General features: G+C 45.9%; 1 long non-coding RNA gene across 1 annotated transcript; it reads left to right on the forward strand.

Annotated features, from left to right (window-relative positions):
* Positions 1-3,131: 3,131 nt before the first annotated feature.
* On the forward strand, positions 3,132-7,810 carry LOC310666760. Its single transcript, XR_014506016.1, has 3 exons — positions 3,132-3,458; positions 5,995-6,059; positions 7,239-7,810. It is a non-coding gene; the product is annotated as an uncharacterized lncRNA (long non-coding RNA).
* The last annotated feature ends 13,692 nt before the right edge of the window (positions 7,811-21,502 follow it).

The raw sequence follows: 21,502 nt of genomic DNA on the forward strand, positions 1-21,502 counted from the left end.
GCTAATCCCCCCCCCTAAAAAGCCGTTTTTAGCCCTTTTTTAGCCAATAGCGCTAATAGCGCTACTCCGTCAATGGGCTTGCTTCGCAAGACGAAAAAACCGCAAGACGAAAAGACTCCCGGAACGGATTCTTTTCGTCTTGCGAGGCACCACTGTATTGCAAAATCTGCTACCTGGCATGGCCATTATGTTCCCTCTTCCAAATAGTGGGATGCAGTGATGGGAAATACTTTTTCTCCTGCTGATTCCTTTACATTGTTTCTTTACATCGTTCTGTCCCGATACTGAGGTCCAGTGCCGAGGGCCTTCTGGTGGTTCCCTCACTGCGAGAAGCCAAGTTACAGGGAACCAGGCAGAGGGCCTTCTCGGTAGTGGTGCCCTCCCTGTGGAACGCCCTCCCACCAGATGTCAAAGAGAAAAATAACTACCAAACTTTTAGAAGACATCTAAAGGCAGCCCTGTTTAGGGAAGCTTTTAATGTTTAATAGTATTGTATTTTAGTGTTTTGTTGGAAGCTGCCCAGAGTGGCTGGGGGGACCCAGCCAGATGGGTGGGGTATAAATAATAAATAATAATAATTATTATATTATTACATGCATTCAGCTGATAAAGTCACAGGAGGCCCCCCTCCCACAAAGAATCCTCATTCTCAAGTATTGCCCTTGTAGAACTCAGAATAGAAGAGGATGGGAACTAGAATGGTTTGGGTTTGCCTCTCTTGGGCTCTGGTGCCACCGACTGACGGGCTCCTTGCCTTCCATCCTACCAGGGTTGGTGGCTGCATGAAAAGGGGCGGGGGGAGAACTTGGGGAGCGACAAAGCCCAGTATTTGTTTCTTGAAAGTTCCCTGAAACTTTCTGCTTTGCCTAAGTCCCCCCCCCACCTTTTTCTCTAAAAATGCATTTATTACCATCTAATGAGCTAGTGCCACGCTTCCATACCAATAGCGGAGCTGACGATAATATATGGCTTTAATTAGCAATCTGGATTTGAGGTATGGCTTATTATGTGGATAGTTTCAAAGCATTCCTCCCCCCCATAAAACAACGCCTTTGGAGAGGTTTCCTAATGACACGGAGATCTCCATTTTGTAATATAATCATGTAATTCTCTAGGCAATAATTACACACTGGCCTGCTGGTTAGTCATGACATTCTAGATTTCTTGGATACGCAGCCCCAATCGTCTCAAGGTAGGGCTAAGGCAAGGGTAGAATGACCTCTGAGGATGATTCGAAAGGACTCTGCTCCCACACTTGAGTGGGGTGTGTGTGTGAACTTGCCACACCCTGATTCCCCCAGGGAAGGAGACTCAGGTAGTCTCTCCCTGGCTGGGGTTGGGGTTGGGGTGGCTCATGTGCAAGTGTGAGCCGGTCATAGTGTTATGGGAAAAAACCTGCTCCTTTCCCCTTATGAGGTATCCAAGAGCCCGTTATAGAGTCCTTAAGTGGGTTCCCTATCGGTAGGAGAAAATAACAGAGGCCAACCAGAGAATATTGAGAAGCAAAGCGGCTAGTAAGCCTGATCTTTATTAAACTGTTGCAACAGGGTCCCCACTCACCACACACAGGAGGGAGCAGAGAACCCCGAACAATGGTGCGCAAGTGCTTATATAGACTTTTGAAATTGCCCACCCTGTAGCTCAAGACTGTGGGAATGTTTATATAATTTAGTAGAGTTTAAATGATCCCGTTTGAGTAAATGGAGCAACAAGCGGGTTGCTAACTCGTTTGAGTCCTATCAATAATTATACCTTCCTGGTTGATAATCCTTTTCTGCCCCTCTTAAAGAAAACACACATGAATCTGAATCATATTAACATAAACTACTTTACTATCGTGGGACGCGGGTGCCGCTGTGGTCTAAACCACAGAGCCTAGGGCTTATCGATCAGAAGGTCGGCGGTTCAAATCCCCACGACGGGGTGAGCGCCCGTTGTTCGGTCCCAGCTCCTGCCTACCTAGCAGTTCGAAAGCACATCAAAGTGCAAGTAGATAAATAGTTACCAGTCTGGCGGGAAGGTAAACGGTGTTTCCGTGTACTACTCTGGTTTCTCCAGAAGCGGCTTAGTCATGCTGGCCACATGACCCGGAAGCTGTACGCCGGCTCCCTCGGCCAGTAAAGCGAGATGAGCGCCGCAACCCCAGAGTCGTCCGCGACTGAACCTAACGGTCAGGGGTCCCTTTACTTTACTATCATATTCATTCAGGTTTACATAGTTGTTCCTGAAGGCAGGCTTAGGCTTAGGTTACATAACAGGTAAACTATATACTAGGTAGTAGTGAATCACGAGAAGACTGCATCTGAGCAGTTACCAGTTAAACTTCCTTGCAGCAACTGACTAACCAACCGACAAAACTGCCTGCCACATAGAGGCAGTTAGTCCTCTCGGAATGTTGGACTTGACTGACAGCTTTATATCCCACAAAGACCACCCCCAAAAACATCACACATACATCACAGAAGGGGGCGGTCTACAGCAGAAATACATCACAGGAGGTGGTCTACAGCAGAAATCCTGTCTGCCAGTGAAGGAAGGTGAAGACAGGTGACCTCACCTAGGTCCGAAGTCACCCCCCACCAAAGCAGGCTCAAAGCTTCTCAAAACTTTTCAAAATCATTTTCTCAGCAGCTAAGCATCAGAAACATTCCGCTCTGCTGTAACAAAGGTAGAGAACAGCCCATTGTTTCTCAGGCCTTTCTCATGCCTTCTGGCCTTGCTAAAGAACCACATTACAACTTGCTTTCAGTCCAGGAACCATGCCAAAGCACAAGAATGAAACAACTGGAACACACTGAAACCCCCTCACCCCCTTTCCTGCCAAGAGTCCACAATAGTCCCAAGACAGCTTTCTGTACATGCTCAGGGGAACACATCATGGGGCAGGACTCCTGAGGGAGGAGAAAGGAGGAGGGAACTGGAAAGGGGTATATATGCTTGTGCACATGACTGTGAACTCGTGCATGCTTTTGTGGACTATCACACTTGCTCCTTCTACCAGTTCATGGATGGTAGAAATAAAACCTTTTTCTCCGAAACTATTCCTTGAGTGTCTGTTGACTCCCACTTCCCTTTCCCAGGCACAATATTTTTCCCACCCGAGGGCAAAGCCTCATAAGGCTACACCAGGATACCTGACATTAGTCACTGATTGCTTTACCTGGGCAGCCTGGCCATTCTTTAGCAGCTTGACCCAATCTAAACAGAGTCACAACGAAAAGACCATCTGCAGTTTTCAGATCTGAGAGAGACAGAAGTGCTTTTCCAAGTTGTCATATGTCAAACGTTCTACGGTGTGGCCATGAATTGCTTGGGGTTGCCCAGGTGACAAGCCCAGGATACAGCAGGAGTAGTCAATAGAAAACAAAAATTGATATCAGTGAACATTCATTCCACAGGTCATGCTTCTGGGCTTCCAATAAGAGCGTAAGGTGAGCCTGCTGGCAAAACTAACTGCGGTAATAAGATATCAAACGCACCAGAAATTAAGGGCACAATGGTTACGGTTTGAGGAATATATGAACAAACACTGCTTTAAAGATAACATGCTGATATGTTTAGACTAAGTTTGTAAGGTGACTTGATATTATACCATAATAGTACTATTAAAGAAGTAATTACAGCGATAAAGGATATGCAATGTAAATAAGAACTTAAATGACTCAAAGATGATGAGTGCTGGTGGAGGGGAGTCAAATGGGTGCGGTACTTCAACCTTTTTTCTTTCTTACCCTTTCCCTTTACTCACTTTGGTATTTGGGGTTAAGTGTGTGTACCTTATTGTTTGTTTGTTTGTAAATATGCTTAAATAAAACATTAAACCATAAAAAAGACGACCCTGCTGGATCAGATCAGTGTCCTGTCTGGTCCAGTATCCTGTTGCGTGGCAAGTTCCTGCCTCCCACCAGTAGGAATAAAGACATGTGACACAATTATATTAGGTTAATGGGCTAAAATTGGCCACAACTTTATTGGTTACAGGTAAAGAGCGGTATTGGCTTAGGCATTGGTCCTGTCCGACTATCCGGCTTCAGCCTGTTTGCTTGAAGACCGAACACCAGCAGGGGGAACCTGAAAGCCAAAACCACGACAAAGCAGATAAATCCAACAGGGAAAGCAGCGACAAAAGCAGGGAATTCAAGCAGCGATAAAAGCAAGAGGCAAAACCAAAGTAGCCAGATAGGGAGATCCCAGGCCGCGCTTGCCTTAAATAAGGCAAGCCACACCCCCTGAGCCAGCCAATTAGTTGGCCAGGGGATGATGAAGCCCGAGGATTCCCCTGATTGCGTGGGGGCTGGGGGTGTGAAGCCCGCAACACCACCTCCTTCTGAGGTCAGAAGTGGCTTTCTCACGGTGGCCAACCAGACACTCCAATGGGAAGCCCACATGGGCACTATCCTCTCCTGTGGCTTCTAACAACTGGAATTCGAAAGCATCAAGAAGATCAGAAGAGCCTGATGGATCAAGCCAATGGTTCACCTAGTCAAGGATCCTATTCTCACTGTGGTCAACCTGCAAGCAGGATTCAAGCACAAGAGCTCTCTCCCCTTCCTGCAGTTTCTAGAATCTGGTATTCAGAAGCATTGCTGCCTCTGGCCGTGGGGCCAGAGCATAGCCATCATAGCTAGTAGCCATCAATAACAATCTTCTCCATGAATTTGTCTAATCCTCTTTTAAAGACATTCAGGTTGGTGGCTATCACTGCCTCTTGTGAAAGCAAGTTCTATGTAAATTTGCCTACTTTTTCCTCTTCCCTCCCCAACACCCTTTCCTTTTGAGTCAACACTTTTACATATTGAAAACCATGGCAAGGGACTGTTTTATTTCAGTTGGGGTGGAGTACGGGGAAGGAAAAGCCTTTTCAGTTCAGGGCACAAGTTCTCTAAATCAGGGACGTTCAGCTCCCAATAGACTGCAATCTATTCACAGTATTAAAAAACTGGCAGTGATCTACCTAAAGTTGTAGAGGTTTTTTTTTAGGAAGCCAAAGTTGTTGGGTTTGGCGTCATCTCTTTCCAACCTGCAAATGGTGCCTGATTTCTCTCATCCTCTTAGACAGTTACCGCGGCCTAAGTTCATTCATTCATCCTCCCCACGTTGCATTATCCAATGTGCCGACTACGCAGTTGCTGTTTCTGAGGCTGGGTCAGTGCGGTGGTGGAGGGTGGATGGAATTTTGCGCCTGTGTATTCCCAGAGACATTTAAATACATTGGTAATCAATCAGCTTAATTAACGCCTAAGAGGAAAAGCTGCAAATTATATTCATGGAACGGCCAGTTTCATCCTGTTGGGGCTGGCTCAGTGGGGTCGTGGGAAATGGGGAAGGAGTTGCCAAGCAACCAGAAGGCCCTGGTTGATGCTGGGGTTTGCAACCCTCCTGAATCAGCATCAGTTTGTTTCAAGGGAGAACCCACAAAATAATTAACAAGGCACTCCAACATATGGTTTGAAAGGGTTGCCAGTTTTATTTTATTGTACACCATCCCACTGGAGAATGTGTGTGTGTGTTTGTGTGTGTCTGTATTCATTCATTCATTTGCAGGAACTCTTGACAATATAGTCTGAAGTACAGTCGTACCTTGGAAGTTGAAAGGAATCTGTTCCGGAAGTCCGTTTGACTTCCAAAACATTTGGAAACCAAGGCGCAGCTTCCGATTGGCTGCAGGAAGCTCCTGCAGCCAATCGGAAGCTGTGGAAGCCACGTCAGACGTTCAGCTTCTGAAAAGTGTTCGAAAACTGGAACACTCACTTCTGGGTTTTGATCGTTTGGGAGCCGATTTGTTCGGGAGCCGAGGTGTTTGAGATCCAAGGTACAACAGCCGTGGTTAGATTTCTGGCCTATGAGGGGCAGTTGGATGAGTTGGAAGAGTTAGGGTATATTTAATCTGGAAAAGAGACCCTCCCAGTGTCCCTATTTTCCAGGGACAGTCCCAAATTTACACAAGCCATCCTGGTCTCTGATTTGATCCTGGAATATCTCACTTTTCTGTAGGACGTCCCTATTTTCATTGGAGAAATCCTGGAAGCTATGGAGTTATAGGACCCCCAACCAATGAGGTAAGCATGCAACCTTTAGAAGACATCTGAAGATAGCCCTGTATAGGGAAGTTTTTAAAAAAGGTTTAATGTTTTTATATATGTTGGAAGCCACCCAGAGTGACTGGGGCAACCCAGTCAGATGGAAGGGGAATAATAATAATAATAATAATAATAATAATAATAGAATAGGACATCCCTATTTTTATCGGAGAAATGTTGGAGGGTATGAGTCAGTAGGGACAGGCATGATATTAGCTTTTAAATACCTGAAAGGAATCTATATATCTGCTATAATTTTTTTAAAATTATATACTACTATTCATAACACGAGTGATGTACAGGAATTATACGTAAAACCATAAAATAAAACTACAGTGGTAGCTTGATACTCAAACGTCTTGGTTCCCAAACGCCAGAAACCCAGAAGTAACTGTTCCAGTTTTTGAATGCTTTTCGGAAGCCAAACGTCTGATGCAGTTGTCGGCTATTGTTCCTGGGGTGCCTGCACCAATCAGAAGCTGCGCCTTGGTTTATGAACATTTCAGAAGTCAAACGGACTTCCAGAACAGATTAAGTTTGGTGATTTTGTTTTTGCTATTGTTTTTGCGTTTTTCTTTTTGAGGCTTTTTTGGTTTATTTGTTATTGTGACTGTGTGGAACCCAGTTTCAGCTACTGATTGATTGATTGTGTGACTGCGGAAATGGATAAAAGCCCCCCATCCGAACAATGACTATCATCAGTGCAAGTAAGAAAAATTGTTAATTTTAATATCTGCAATAAAAGGTAAAGGGACCCCTGACCATTAGGTCCAGTTGTGACCGATTCTGGGGTTGTGGCGCTCATCTCGCTTTATTGGCCAAGGGAGCCGGCGTACAGCTGGTCATGTGGCCGGCATGACTAAACCGCTTCTGGCAAACCAGAGCAGCGCACGGAAACACTGTTTACCTTCCCACCAGAGCGGTACCTATTTATCTACTTGCACTTTGAGGTGCTTTCGAACTGCTAGGTTGGCAGGAGGAGGTACCGAGCAATGGGAGCTCACCCCGTCGCGGGGATTTGAACCGCCGACCTTCTGATCGACAAGTCGTAGGCTCTGTGGTTTAACCCACAGCACCACCTACGTCCCTGCACCTGGCATTACTCATGATTAATACAGAGCAGCTGAGAGTCTCCCACTACCTGTAGCCGGCTCCAAGGGAGCTCTCAGATTTCTCCATCAACAATGTGGAGAGCAGAACTTAAGACTGGGAAAACGATAAGTTGAAAATGACAGATCCTCCCTTGGGCTGCCATACGTCCAGATCTTCCCGGACAGTACCAGGATTTTGAAGGCAGAATTGACGTCTGGGGGGATTTATGAAAGGTGGTGCTTTGTCCTGGATCTTAGGCAATCAATTAAAAAAGCTCAACAATTTCAGGGTGCCCTGGTTTTTTACTTTTTGAAATGTGTCAGCCCTACTTATCCCTGAACATACCACCACCCTGGGCATTTCCTTACAGAAAGAGGAGGCTGAGGGATTTTCACGAAGAAAGAAAACATCGAGGAAGTCCTGCTCATTTCGATCAGACTTGTGTGGAAACATTCGGTGAGGATCGGGCCCCTCACCTCTTTCTCTCCCCTCTGCAAATATAATGAAAGGAGACCCCAGTGACAAAAAGTAATGCGATCCTAAATTAATGGCAACATTCTAATAAATAATGGTGATGATTAATACTGCCCAATCCCCAAAGTAATAATCATTTAATAAATTGCAGAGGACTCCGGTAAGTCTCTGTGTATCTTTTAATTATATTGAACGGAGAGAGCAATTAGCGTAAAAGTTATTACTAATGGGGGCTAATGTAACTAAGCAAGACCACGCAAGTGGGATTAAATTATCCCATGCCTATTTTTCCCCCTTCCCCAAACACTCACATACTAATGGAGCTACAAAATGGAGAATCACTACCACTACATTGATGTGGAAAGAAGTTTTCCATCCTTCTGTCTGAGAAGAGGAAACAAATTCTCTCTCTCTAATAATAATCTTTATTAGGAAAAGGTAAAGGGACCCCTGACCGTTAGGTCCAGTCGTGGCCGACTCTGGGGTTGCGGTGCTCATCTCGCTTTATTGGCTGAGGGAGCCTGCGTACAGCTTCCGGGTCATGTGGCCAGCATGACTAAGCTGCTTCTGGCGAACCAGAGCAGCGCACGGAAACGCCGTTTACCTCCCCACCGGAGCAGTACCTATTTATCTACTTGCACTTTGATGTGCTTTCGAACTGCTAGGTGGGCAGGAGCAGGGACCGAGCAACGGGAGCTCACCCCGTCACGGGGATTCGAACCGCCGACCTTCTGATCGGCAAGTCCTAGGCTCTGTGGTGTAACCCACAGTGCCACCTGGGTCCCTGCTAATAATCTTTATTAATTTCACACATAGACATATATGCATAAATAACAAATATAGACAAAATAAGTAGTATAAAGAGAACTATTAATGTTTAATAGGTTATTGTATTTTAGTGTTTTGTTGGAAGCAGCCCAGAGTGGCTGGGGTATAAATAATAAATTATTAACTACTACTACTACTATTATTATTATTGGAAGTTTTATATTTTAACCTGTTATCTAATTGTAATATATTCTGTTTTGTTTTTGTTTTCTTTCTTTCTATTTCCTTTCCTTTCACTGTTTCTGTCTATTTGTATTGCTTTTGCTCTGTATGGTTTGTCATTTAGAAACAAATTCTCAAAGCTGCAAAAATATCGCACAGTGTTCTAGACTGCTGTTGGAGCATCCAGCGAAAGTGAATTATGGGAGATTAGGGACGGACAAGAGGAAAGACTTCTTCGCCCAGTGCATAGTTATCCTGTGGAACTCCCACCCACAGGAAGCAGTGATGGCCACCAACTTGGGACGGCTTTCAAAGACAAATTCGCAGAGTAGAAGGCTACTGGCCACATTGGGAACCACAAGTGGGGAGGAGTGGTTGTTGTGTCCAAGTCTTTCTTGTGGGCTTCCTAATGGGGCATCTGGTTGGCCACTGCCTGCTCGACTACGTGGGCCATTGGCCTGTTTGCAGAGCTCTTCTAACATTCCTACGACAAGAATAAAGAAGCGATCCTGTGTTGCAATACCCCACAGACAGAACCTCCTCAGGAAAGGTGAAAAATCCCAGCGGCATTCAAGTACAGTGGTACCTTGATTCTCAAACGCCTTGGTACTCAAACAACTTGGAACCCAAATGCTGCAAACCCGGTTTGAGAATGTTTTTTGGAAGCCGAATGTGCTCTGTTTTGAGTGCCACACTTTCATTTGGAGTGTTACACTGAGGTCTGTCTGTTTCTGCTATTTATTTTTGTGTTTTTGTGGCTTTTTTGTTTCGTTTGGCTTCCAAACGTTTTGCTAACCTAGCGGTTTGAAAGCACATCAAAGTGCAAGTAGATAAATAGGTCCCGCTCCAGCGGGAAGGTAAATGGTGTTTCCGTGTGCTGCTCTGGTTCTCCAGAAGCAGCTTAGTCATGCTGGCCACATGACCCAGAAGCTGTCTGCGGACAAACGCAGACTCCCTTGGCCTATAGAGTGAGATGAGCGCGCAACCCCAGAGTTGTCCACGACTGGACTTAACAGTCAGGGGTCTCTTTACCTTTACTTTACATATCCACTAGCCATGCACGGTAATTAAAAACGAAAATCTCCTCGCTGCCACTGCCTGTTGGGAACCTTTAACTAAAGATGAGCCTCAGAGCTCATCTCCATTTTCAACGAGGACACTTAAGGACAGCTCAGTGGAGTCAGTTTACTCCTCCCATAGAGAATAGGCAACCCCCCCCCCATGCTGTAATCCCGAATGACAGGCAAACAATGAGGTCAAGATCACTAAGGGAGCCTTCTCCAGCTTATGACTTTTTTAAAAAAATACATTTGCATTGATATGTACACATCAATAGATGCCTGTATAGGAAACCCCCATGCATTTAATTATTTGCAGGAGCAACAGTTCCCGAATGTGTCAATACACATTTATTAGGAGACAACTACTTGCTCTGCGCTCCAGCCTTCCTTGACATCAAGGCTCAACGCTCTCCAAGGTAGGTCTTTAAAAGCACGAGAAGAGGTTCCTGCCAGGCTCCCAGTTAACCATCCCCGGGAACACCTATTCTCACAAACACACTCATCCACAATTGGACAACTCTTTAGCCTTGCAGGAGGGTCCTTGAGAGGCACGTTGCCATGGCAACCACCTTCTTCTTTTGCTTAGAGAGAGAGGACCGTTGTGCTGAGGCTCAATCATTTGAGCCTTGGAATGATATTTTTGGCACGGTTTTTTTCAGAGATGACCCACCCCCTCCAAGCCTCCCAAGCAAGGCTTGCCAAATGCTTAAAACTGCTGGAAAACTATATATATGCTCACTATCTGATTCATTCAGGGTGGGCGGTTACAAATATTATGGTGTTTTGCAAGCCGCTAATAGAAATGTTGTAGAATTCTGGCAAAAGCAGGCAGAGGAGTGGAAACTGCAGATGTTCGATTATTCGCCCCATGTCTGGAACGGAAGCAAAGCCAACAGATACTATCTATGCTTGCTGTTCTTGCTCTCGGTCATTATAGGTAAAGGTAAAGGGACCCCTGACCATTAGGTCCAGTCGTGACCGACTCTGGGGTTGCGGCGCTCATCTCGCTTTATTGGCTGAGGGAGCCGGCATAAAGTTTCTGGGTCATGCGGCCAGCATGACTAAGCTGCTTCTGGCGAACCAGAGCAGCGCACGGAAATGCCGTTTACCTTCCCGCTGGAGCAGTACCTATTTATCTACTTGCACTTTGATGTGCTTTCAAACTGTTAGGTTGGCAGGAGCTGGGACCGAGCAACGGGAGCTCACTCCATCGCGGGGATTCGAACCGCCTACCTTCTGATCGGCAAGTCCTAGGCTCTGTGATTTAACCCACAGCGCCACCCGCATCCCTCTCAGTCATTATAACCCCCCACAAATTTGCATTGTGTTCCTTTGCATTGAACTGAATGGGTTGATGACAGCATCAATGAGAACGTAATTTATGTAATTAATCGCATCAGCTACATAAATGCGCCCTGGATTACAAAGGGAGGGCTCAGCTAGCAGGATCATGGTGTCCATTTGAAAACCCACAGGCTGCTCCTGAAAACGTTTATAAAATTACAGATGGCAGGGGGAAAGTGGACAGAGAAAAGTTTTCCTTCCTCTCTCCTAACACTAGAACTCAGGGACATCAAATGAAGCTGAATGTTGGAAGGTGAAGGCAAGACAAGAGAAAGGACTTCATGCAGTACACAGTTAAACTGTGGAACTCACTCCCACAGGACCATTCCGGAGCTGACTCCAATGAACGAGGCTTTCAGAGGCTATCTGAAGGAAGAGTCTGGTGGCATCATGTACAGTGGTACCTTGGTTCTCAAAATTAACAGCAATTTAACACGAATTTTACTATTTAACGAGACCATTGATCCATAAAATGAAAGCAATAAACAATGTACTGTAGTCACACAATCAATCAGTAGTTGAACTAGGTTCCATACAGTCACAAAAACGAAATAAAAAAGCCACAAAAATGCAAAATAAATAGCAAAAACAGACAGACCTCAGCGTAACACTCAAAATGGAAGTGTGGCACTCAAAACGGAGCACGTTCGGCTTCTGGAAAAAGTTCACAAACTGGAACACATACTTCCGGGTTTGCAGCGTTTGGGTTCCAATTTGTTTGAGTACCAAGGCATCTGAGAAACAAGGTACCACTGTAAATATTCCGGAAGAGGATATAACTCAGGAATAGAGCACCTGCTTTGCATGCAGAAGGTCCCAAGTTCAGTCCCTAGCATCTCCAGGTAGGGTCTGGGAATGTCCTGGGGTCTGAAACCCCAGAGAGCTGCTGCCGACCAGTGTAGGCATCACTGACCTACATGGAGCAATCGCCTGACTCTGCCTAAGGCAGCTTCCTCCATTTGCTGTTGCAGCTCAGTGGCAGAGCATCTGCTTGGCATGTGGAAGGGTTTGATCCCTGGCGTCTCCAGGCAGGGCTGGGGGAGATCTCTGAAGAGTCAGTGCTGCCAGTCAGTGTACGTAACACTGAGCTCGATGAAGCCCTTTTCTTTTATTTCTGGAGCCGGGAAGCCCTGAGCTCAGTGCTGCCTTTGCACAGTTGCCTAATGCCATTTGCATTCTGGTTCCATCTCAATTTCCTTTGGTCCCAGCTCCTGTCGCAATGGCTTCCCCTCCCTCTTGTTTACAGCCTTCACAAATATTTGCTGATGCCTTTGCCCCTCATTAGTCCTCATTTATCAGAGCTGTGCACTGTTAGCTCCCCTAATGTTGTCTCATCCATCACTCCCTCCAGCCCCCTAATGATCTCTATGGACACCCCATTTCCCCATTTATCTTCCCTTCCACTTCGCTCTAATCGGGTGAGGTTGGATTTTCTCCAGTTAAAGCCTTATGCGCCCCACACTAGCTCAGGGTGGTTTGTGGGGCTTTGATGGAGCAGTATAGGCTCTTGTCTAACAATAATAATAATAATAATAAATTTATAACCTGCCCATCTGGCTGGGTTTCTCCAGCCATGCTGGGTGGCTCCCAACTGAATATTATTATTAATAATAATAATAAAGCGACAAAACATCAAACATTAAAAACTTCCCTAAACAGGGCTGCCTTCAGATGTCTTCTAAAAGTAGGATAGTTGTTTATTTCCTTGACATCTGATGGGAGGGCATTCCACAGGGCAGGCACCACTACCAAGAAGGCCCTCTGCCTGGTTCCCTGCAACCTCACTTCTTGCAGTGAGGGAACTGTCAGAAGGCCCTTGGAGCTGGACCTCAGTGTCCGGGCTGAATGATGGGGGTGGAGAAGCTCCTTCAGGTACAATAATAACAACAAAGGGATAAGACAAGTATAAGGGATTCGGGTGGTGCTGTGGTCTAAACCACAGAGTCTAGAACTTGCCGATCAGAAGGTCGGTGGTTCAAATCTCCACTACGGGGTGAGCTCCCGTTGCTGGGTCCCTGCTCCTGCCAACCTAGCAGTTCGAAATCACGTCAAAGTGAAAATAGATAAATAGGTACCGTTCCGGCGGGAAGGTAAACAGCGTTTCCGTGCGCTGCTCTGGTTCGCCAGAAGTGGCTTAGTCATGCTGGCCACATGACCCAGAAGCTGTACGCCAGCTCCCTCGGCCAATAAAGCGAGATGAGCGCCGCAACCCAGAGTCTGTCATGACTGGACCTAATGGTCAGGGGTCCCTTTACCTTTAAGACAAGTATAAGAGCTGACATTCAAAAAATGGGTCTTCCTTCCCTGTAAATGAGGAGAGCAACATATAAATCAACTTTTAAATGGACTCATTTCTTACATTGCGGAGCAGTGGTTAGAGCGTCAGACTAGGACCTGGGAGGCCAGGGTTCAAATCCCCACTTGGCCACGACAATCACTGGGTGACTTTGGGCCAGGCACTCACTGCCTCTCAACAGAACCTACCTCACAGGGTTGTTGTGGGGATCAAAGGAGGGGTGAAGAACCATACATACCACTTTGAGCTCCTTGAAGAAGGTGGACTATAAATGCAAAAAAAGAAATAAACTGGGTTTATAGACCAAGTAGTGAAGTATGGAAGTGAGAGCTGGACCATAAAGAAGGCTGATCGCCGAAGAATTGACGCTTTTGAATTATGGTGCTGGAGGAGACTCATGAGAGTCCCATGGACTGCAAGAAGATCAAACACATCCATTTTGAAGGAAATCAGCCCTGAGTGCTCACTGGAAGGACAGATCCTGAAGCTGAGGCTCCAATACTTTGGCCACCTCATGAGAAGAGAAGACTCCCTAGAAAAGAACCTGATGTTGGGAAAGATGGAGGGCACAAGGAGAAGGAGACAACGGAGGACGAGATGGTTGGACAGTGTTCTCGAAGCTACAAACATGAGTTTGACCAAACTGCAGGAGGCAGTGGAAGACAGGAGTGCCTGGCGTGCTCTGGTCCATGGGGTCACAAAGAGTCGGACACGACTGAATGACTAAACAACAACAACAATAGACCAATTTTCCTTCCCAGAGCTTGCTTCACTTCCTCCCCATTTTGTACCTATAACCACCCTGCAAGGTAGGTTCGAGGTGGCGCGATAGCAATGGGAAAGGCCATATCTCCGTGGTAGAGTATCTGTTTTACATGCAGAATGTCCCAGGTTGTGTCCCTGGCATCTCCAGGTAGGACTGGGAATGTCCCCTGCCTGAAATCTCACTGAGCTGCCACCAATCAGTGTAGACAATGCTGAGCTGGATGGTCCAATGGTCTGGCTCCGTATAAGGCAGCTTCCTGTGTTCCTGTGTTAGGCTGAGAGACAGCGATTGGCCAAAAGCCACCCAATGGTGAGTGGAGATTTCAACCCTGGTTTCCTAGGCTCTGGTCAAATACACTAACCACTGCCTGTTTCAAAACAGACTGAGGAACCATAAAGCTGGACCTGAACTGAGTCTGGAGGGGAAGGAATGTTTTCACAGATGAAACTCACTGGTGGCTTTCTGCAACAATGAGAAGAATTTCATTTCACCGAGTGTACAGAGATTAACACACACACTCCTGAGCTTATTGTGGTGTCCTTATGAAATTCTGCGGCTGCCATGATTTTCATTATGAAAATGCTGCTTTCTTCCTCTTCTTTTCATATGTGGCATTATTGATGCCATAAATTGTGTGCTTTATTGGTTCTTGTGTGGAAAGCCATCTTGAGGGCTTTTGAAAAAGCCATGTGACGGCCAGGAATCGAGCTTTTGTACTGCTGCAACCTGGTTCCCGTAACTGGCAGGGAAAGCTTCCCTCTCTGATCAAATGTCTAAAGAGGGAAGAGGCTGCCTGCTTTCTTGCTGTCGCAGTATTTGCATTCATACAATAGCCTCACTCTCACATAGTTCTAAACCATGGTCAATATTAACCATAGTTCATAAACCGTGGTTAAAGTCTAGGTGTATCTAGGTGGGGAATTTTAAATTTTTTTACTCAGTTTACATTTGTAAGTAGTTTTAAACTGTTGTCACCTGCCCTGAAACCTTAGGGTGAAGGGCCAGTCATTAGCATCACCATCAACAACTTCATAGGTGAATCTGCCTAATTCATACTTTCTGAAACAGCACAAGAGCCCCCAAATAGCCACTACTGGAAATTCAGAATGCTCCAAATTTTTCAGTGCAGTTCCCCAACCCTGTCATGTGTACAAACATGCATGTATGTATGAAAATGGATGTGTGTGTGTATACACATCCATAGGTATGTATAGGTATGTATACACACACAGTTTTATACACACACACACACTTTCATCTATATCTATCATCTATCTATCTCTATCTATCTATCATCTATCTATCATCTATCTATCTATCTATCTATCTATCTATCTATCTATCTATCTATCTATCTGTCATCTAATCTATCTATCATCTATCTATCTATCTATCATCTATCTATCTATCTATCTATCTATCTATCTATCTATCATCTATCTATCATCTATCTATCTGTCTGTCTGTCTATCATCTATCCACACACATGCACGCACACACACACACGCACATATGAAAGCAGCATACAAAAATGCTTCATATAAGGAATAATTATTTTACAAAGATGTGTACATCAGGCAAAACGGCATAAAAAGATGTGTATATTAAGTTAGGCTGAGAGGCAATGACTGGCCCAAGGTCACAGCCAGTGAGCTTCATGGCCATGTGGGGGGGATGAACCATGGTTCCCCAGATATGACACTCTGCAACCACCACACCACCCTGGCTTTTTTAACCATCCAAGAAGTGGTGTAGCGTGGGTTGCCAGCATCCGGGGCTGCACAGAGGGGGTGGGTGAGAAAGAGGGAAACAGACGGAGTATGCAGGCACATTCAACTGCCTGAGTCACCCAGGAGATCACAGCCACAGAGATAAGAAAAGAAGAGTCATTCCATTGTCTGGAGAGGTCACTTCCTGGTTCACATGGAGAAGCCATTTTCAATGGAGCCCAGCAACAGAAGTGTGCAGTTGTTTTAAGGCAGCACCAGGTGTTGAAATTTGGTGTCTCTAACACAGAGCCTAGGACTTGCTGATCAGAAGGTCGGTGGTTCAAATCCCCACGACGGGGTGAGCTCCCGTTGCTCGGTCCCTGCTCCTGCCAACCTAGCAGTTCGAAAGCACATCAAAGTGCAAGTAGATAAATAGGTACCGCTCCTTTACGGGAAGGTAAACGGTGTTTCCGTGCGCTGCTCTGGTTCGCCAGAAGCGCCTTAGTCATGCTGGCCACATGACCCGGAAGCTGTATGCCAGCTCCCTCGGCCAATAAAGTGAGATGAGCACCACAACCCCAGAGTCGGTCACGACTGGACCTAATGGTCAGGGGTCCCTTTACCTTTACCTTTAACAATTTTGTGCCTGGGCCACTGCCCCTGTGGTCCCCCCAGGCTATGCCACTGCATCCGAGTTGGCTGTTTGCCACCTCTCATGTGAGCCAATTCCAGAGCCATGCAATTTTTAACTTCTTGTTCCTCCTCCTAATCACCCGAGAGGATATTATCCACAGCAGTATCTCTTGAAGACTTTTGCATTTGATCCCTTCCACACCCTCCCACCTCCACAACCATGCCGGTTTTAAGTCCCAGCTCTGAAGTGCATCTTCAACTGGCTTCTCCTCTGTGTCAAGGACCCATCGCTGCTCCAAGCTCCGGTGCAAATTGGAGCGTCTCCTCCTCACCACTGTTGCCTCGATTGCTCTGTTTTGTTTCCGCATCATTTGTTAATTCAGGAGGCAATTAATTAGCTGTGCAAGCGCAGTCCTCTCCCCCTCCCTCCCCCGGCAGATGTTGGCAGCTGTGCGCAGCCGGTGCGCGCGCCTTCGCCTTGCTCTGCAGCTGTCTGCCTGCGTTTGCAGCCGAGACAATGGCAGCTTTAATCATGTCATTACAAGGGATTTGGATGCTGCCGAGCTCTCCCTGTCTTCTCTCTGTCGGCTTGGAACAAGGATGCTCTTGCCTCGGGGCCCAGTTCCTGCTGCCACCAGCCAGATGTCCCCCGAGATTGTTCAGCTCTGGAAGTGCCGCTGAGCCTTCTGTGGACTGGAACTTCCACTTGTCAGGCACTCAAAGACTTGTACGGCCCCGGGTTACGCAGAGATTAGACTAATCTCTTCATTAATTGAAATCTCTGCTTTTGCCTGTGCTAGGCACACAGCTGTTTGTTCATGCAGCACAGAGGAATCATAAATAGTGTCTTATGTGATCGTCTAAGTTGAGTTTCCTGATCTGTGGAGATGAATAACACCGGAAAGACCACCGGTGAATGGTCACAGAAATCGGAAAGCGAGAAAAATTCTAACATAGATGCCTTAAAGGTAAAGGTAAAGGTACCCCTGCCCGTACGGGCCAGTCTTGACAGACTCTAGGGTTGTGCGCCCATCTCACTCAAAGAGGCCGGGGGCCAGCGCTGTCCGAAGACACTTCCGGGTCACGTGGCCAGCGTGACAAGCTGCATCTGGCAAGCCAGAGCCGCACACGGAAAGGCCGTTTACCTTCCCGCTAGTAAGCGGTCCCTATTTATCTACTTGCACCCGAGTGTGCTTTCGAACTGCTAGGTTGGCAGGCGCTGGGACCGAACGACGGGAGCGCACCCCGCCGCGGGGATTCGAACCGCCGACCTTTCGATCGGCAAGCCCTAGGTGCTGAGGCTTTAACCCACAGCGCCACCCGCGTCCCACATAGATGCCTTACAGGCCTTCAAAGTAGGCCCCCTCTGATACAATGCACCGTTGACAACATTCGTAGAACTGTTGGAGGCGTATGGAGAAGTCCTCTTTTCGTACTGCTTTCAGTTCCCTCGTCACAGTAGCTTGGACATGTGAAATGTTGGAAAATCTGTGCCCTTTTAGTGCAGATTTCAGTTTTGGGGGAAAAAGAAATCCAGTGGGGTCAGATCAGGAGAATATGGAGGGTGGAACAACTCAGTAACGATTTCACATGGAATATGCAATTCTTCCTCCATTATTCAGATGGACAAATGGTGATCCCACATCAATAACTCATGAACTCTATTGACATTTGCCACCATTCTGCTTGTCAACGGTCTGCCAGACCGAAGGTCATCTTTGATGATTTGCCGCCCTTCACGGAAATGCTTAAACCACCCACACACTGTCTTTCGAGTTACAGCTTCATCTCCGTACACAATTGTGAGCATTTCGTGGGTCTCCGATGCAGATTGTAAGTTCGAATATTTCTCGCTGTCCAATTTCTGTGACTATTCACCGAACTTCCTGGTCACACCTTATAAAGTCATAGAACTGTAGAGATGGAAGTTAACCCCAAGGTAGAACCTTACATTTGTCCCGATTACACTTCATTTTGTTAGTTTTGGTCCAGTTCTCCAATCTCTTAAGGTCATCTTGAATCCTGTTTCTGTCTTCCGAGGCATTGGCTATCTCTCCCAGTTTGGTGACCATTACTTGAAGAAGCTCAAGGTGGTGTACATAATTCTTCTCCTCACCATTCTATCCTCAATTTGTGGGCATCCAATGAAGCCTAATTCAGAACAGATAAAAGAAGGTCCTTCATTCAGTGCAGAGTTAAACTGTAGAATCTGTTCCCACAGGAGGCAGTGATGGCCCCCAACTGTCAGGCTTGGGGGATTCTCACCTCCCCCAGTAGCACCGAGGATCAAGGAAGAAACAAGAAAGTTCGTATTTACAGTTTTATTCAGTCATCGTTGTGCAAGACAAAGAACCCAGTCCTTTACTCCATAGTGACGTTGCTCACACTGACCTCCTCCCCTTCTTTCTCCAGCAACAGCTCTTGGCTCTATGGGGGGGGGGGTCTCAGGAGTCAATTGTTGTTGAGCCTTTTGTTCTTGAATTCCAGTTGAGCAGTGTGTCATTGGGGATGGTGGCTCTTCAATGCTTTCCAAGGACGTCTCTGCTGGCAGTTCTCCCCTTCCTTCTCCTGACACCTCATAACGTGGCAGCTCTGAGTTCTGCTGTACAGTGGTATCTCGGGTTAGGAACTTAATTAGTTCTGGAGGTCCGTTCTTAACCTGAAACTGTTCTTAACCTGAGGTACCACTTTAGCTAATGGGGCCTCCCGTTGCCGCTGCGCGATTTTTGTTCTCATCCTGAAGCAAAGTTCTTAACCCGAGGTCCTATTTCTGGGTCAGTGGAATCTGTAACCTGAAGCGTCTGTAACCTGAGGTACCACTGTAATTCAATCTTGTCTCCCTCTTCTCTTGAAACTGCTGGGGAAGGGGGGGTGATGCCCCCACTCCTCCTCTGAGGGAAGCAGAGGAGAGGGAGGGGGCGACCCCCCAGCCCTCCTCTTCAGTCCAGTCCCTGACATCAATTTTGATGCTTTTAAAAGAGAAATTCAGGAGGAAAGGGCCACCAGTGGCTACTAGCGATGTCTGCCTCTATGGTCAGAGGCTGCAATGCTTCTGAATGCCAGTTGCTAGAAACCGCAGGGTATTGGGGGGAGTGCTGTTGTGTTCAAATCCTGCTTACGAGTTTCCCCACAAGCATGTGGGTGGCCACTGTGGGAACAGGATGCTGGCACAGATAGGCCATTGGCCTGATCCAACAGCCTCTTCTTAGGTTCTTAGTGAGCATAACACACACTCACAACTCAGCCTCCACTGAGGTCAATGCAAAAATCCCCACTTGAGGCTTGTTGAACAAATGTTGACTTCATCAGCTTTGATTTCCAATTTGAAGAGTCCCAGCCAAGCCGTGTCTTTGATTAGCCAAACTAACTGAACTAGTCGCGCTAATCAGAGTCAAAGGTAGGGTTCATTACCCAAGCAAATCCTAGCAAAATTCAATCAAGTCAGATATTCCCATTGATATTCCTCGAGGCATACACTTCAACAGGAGTTTTAGCTAATGAAAATAAAGACTTGATTAGTGGATTGGGAGAGTCTTGCTCCTCGGCTAGAAAAATCCTGAAGAAAGATATAGATAGATATATTTAAAAGCAAAGATTAGACATGAACTGGCTGTGTTTTGCCAGAGCCCAAGGAGCAGAAGGTGGATCTGGGTCAAAGACTCAACCAGAAAAACCGAGATGAGATGGCAGACTCTTGGTTACGGATACCTCTTGTCACTGCTTTCATAGCCTCCCAAAGGTTGGCAGAAGTGGTTTTGAAATGGTGGACTCTTGCGATGGTAGGATAGGCTTTACTTAGTTTGGAGATGGTATTTAACGACCTCCGCTAGGATTTTAGTGGCTCAAAAATAGAAATCTCAGCTTTAATGGAGTGGCAGATGAAAATGTTTGAATACGTAGAATTGGCGAAAATGACCTATAAGATTCGGAACCAAAAAGTAACAAAGTTCGAAGAGGAGTGGAGTAAATTTGTTGAGTACATACGGAATAATTGTAGAAGCTTAAAGACTGTAGCAGGGTTAATATAAATCTTGTGACGTGGATAGAGTGTAAATAAGAGAGGATGTTAATTGTGAAAGCCGATGTAGGGAAGGAAGGAAGTCCGGGCACGATAATGCGCAAGGTAAATAAGTAGACACAAAAATGTTGAATGTAAGAATATATGCTTTATCTATTTTTGTTTTGGAAAATCAATAAAAAACATTTTTTAAAAAGCAACACCAGTCAGATTAAATCAAATAAACAAGAAATGTTCGGTGTTATGTTGGAGGGGATGCCAGGAAACCGGGAATTATGTTCACATGTAGTGGGGGTGTAAATAGGTGCAATTTTTCTGGCAAACGGTGTTTAAGGAGATAACAGAAATCACTCAGTTAAAGTGACCAAAAGTCCAGAGGCAGCATTATTATCAAGGTTCGCAGGCTATGAAGGACTTGCTCACAAATTTATTGACAGCTGCACGAGTTATTATAGCTAGGAAGTGGAAGGGGCAATATTTATTTATTTTTTGGTGTGTTTTTTTGTGAATATTTTTTTATTAATTTTTCATTCATAACACTTCAGTTGATAGAATATCAAATCTTGGCAATCTAAAATGGAAGACTGGTATAAAGAGTTGTGGGATATAGCTATTAATGGTAAATTAACATGTGCCATTAAGGCAAGACTGGGAATATGCAGGAGAAGTGATTTTGAGCAGATATGGAGGGTGTTTGTAAGAATTTGTACTGTTAAAACGGAAAGGGGTCAAACCATCGCAAGAAGTGTTGAAATTTTGGGAGGCCGGATAGTTACAATGGTGGTGCACATTTTTATTCTTATTTATTTATGATTGTTACTTTGTCAAAGCAATAATAAAAAACAGAAAAAAGTTAGGCTTCACTGCATCCTGAAACTATGACCTAAGCTGTATGAGAAGGGGACATAAGAAGCTACCTTATCTGGAGTCAGACTATTGGTCCATTTAGCTCAGTATCAGCCACACTGGGGATGAGGGGCAGACCGGTGACTGCACAAAGCTTTATAGGTCAAAACCAGCACTTTAATTGGGCCTGGAA

Source organism: Podarcis tiliguerta, assembly GCF_965153285.1.
Source record: "Podarcis tiliguerta genome assembly, chromosome: 16".
Classification (NCBI taxonomy): domain Eukaryota; kingdom Metazoa; phylum Chordata; class Lepidosauria; order Squamata; family Lacertidae; genus Podarcis; species Podarcis tiliguerta.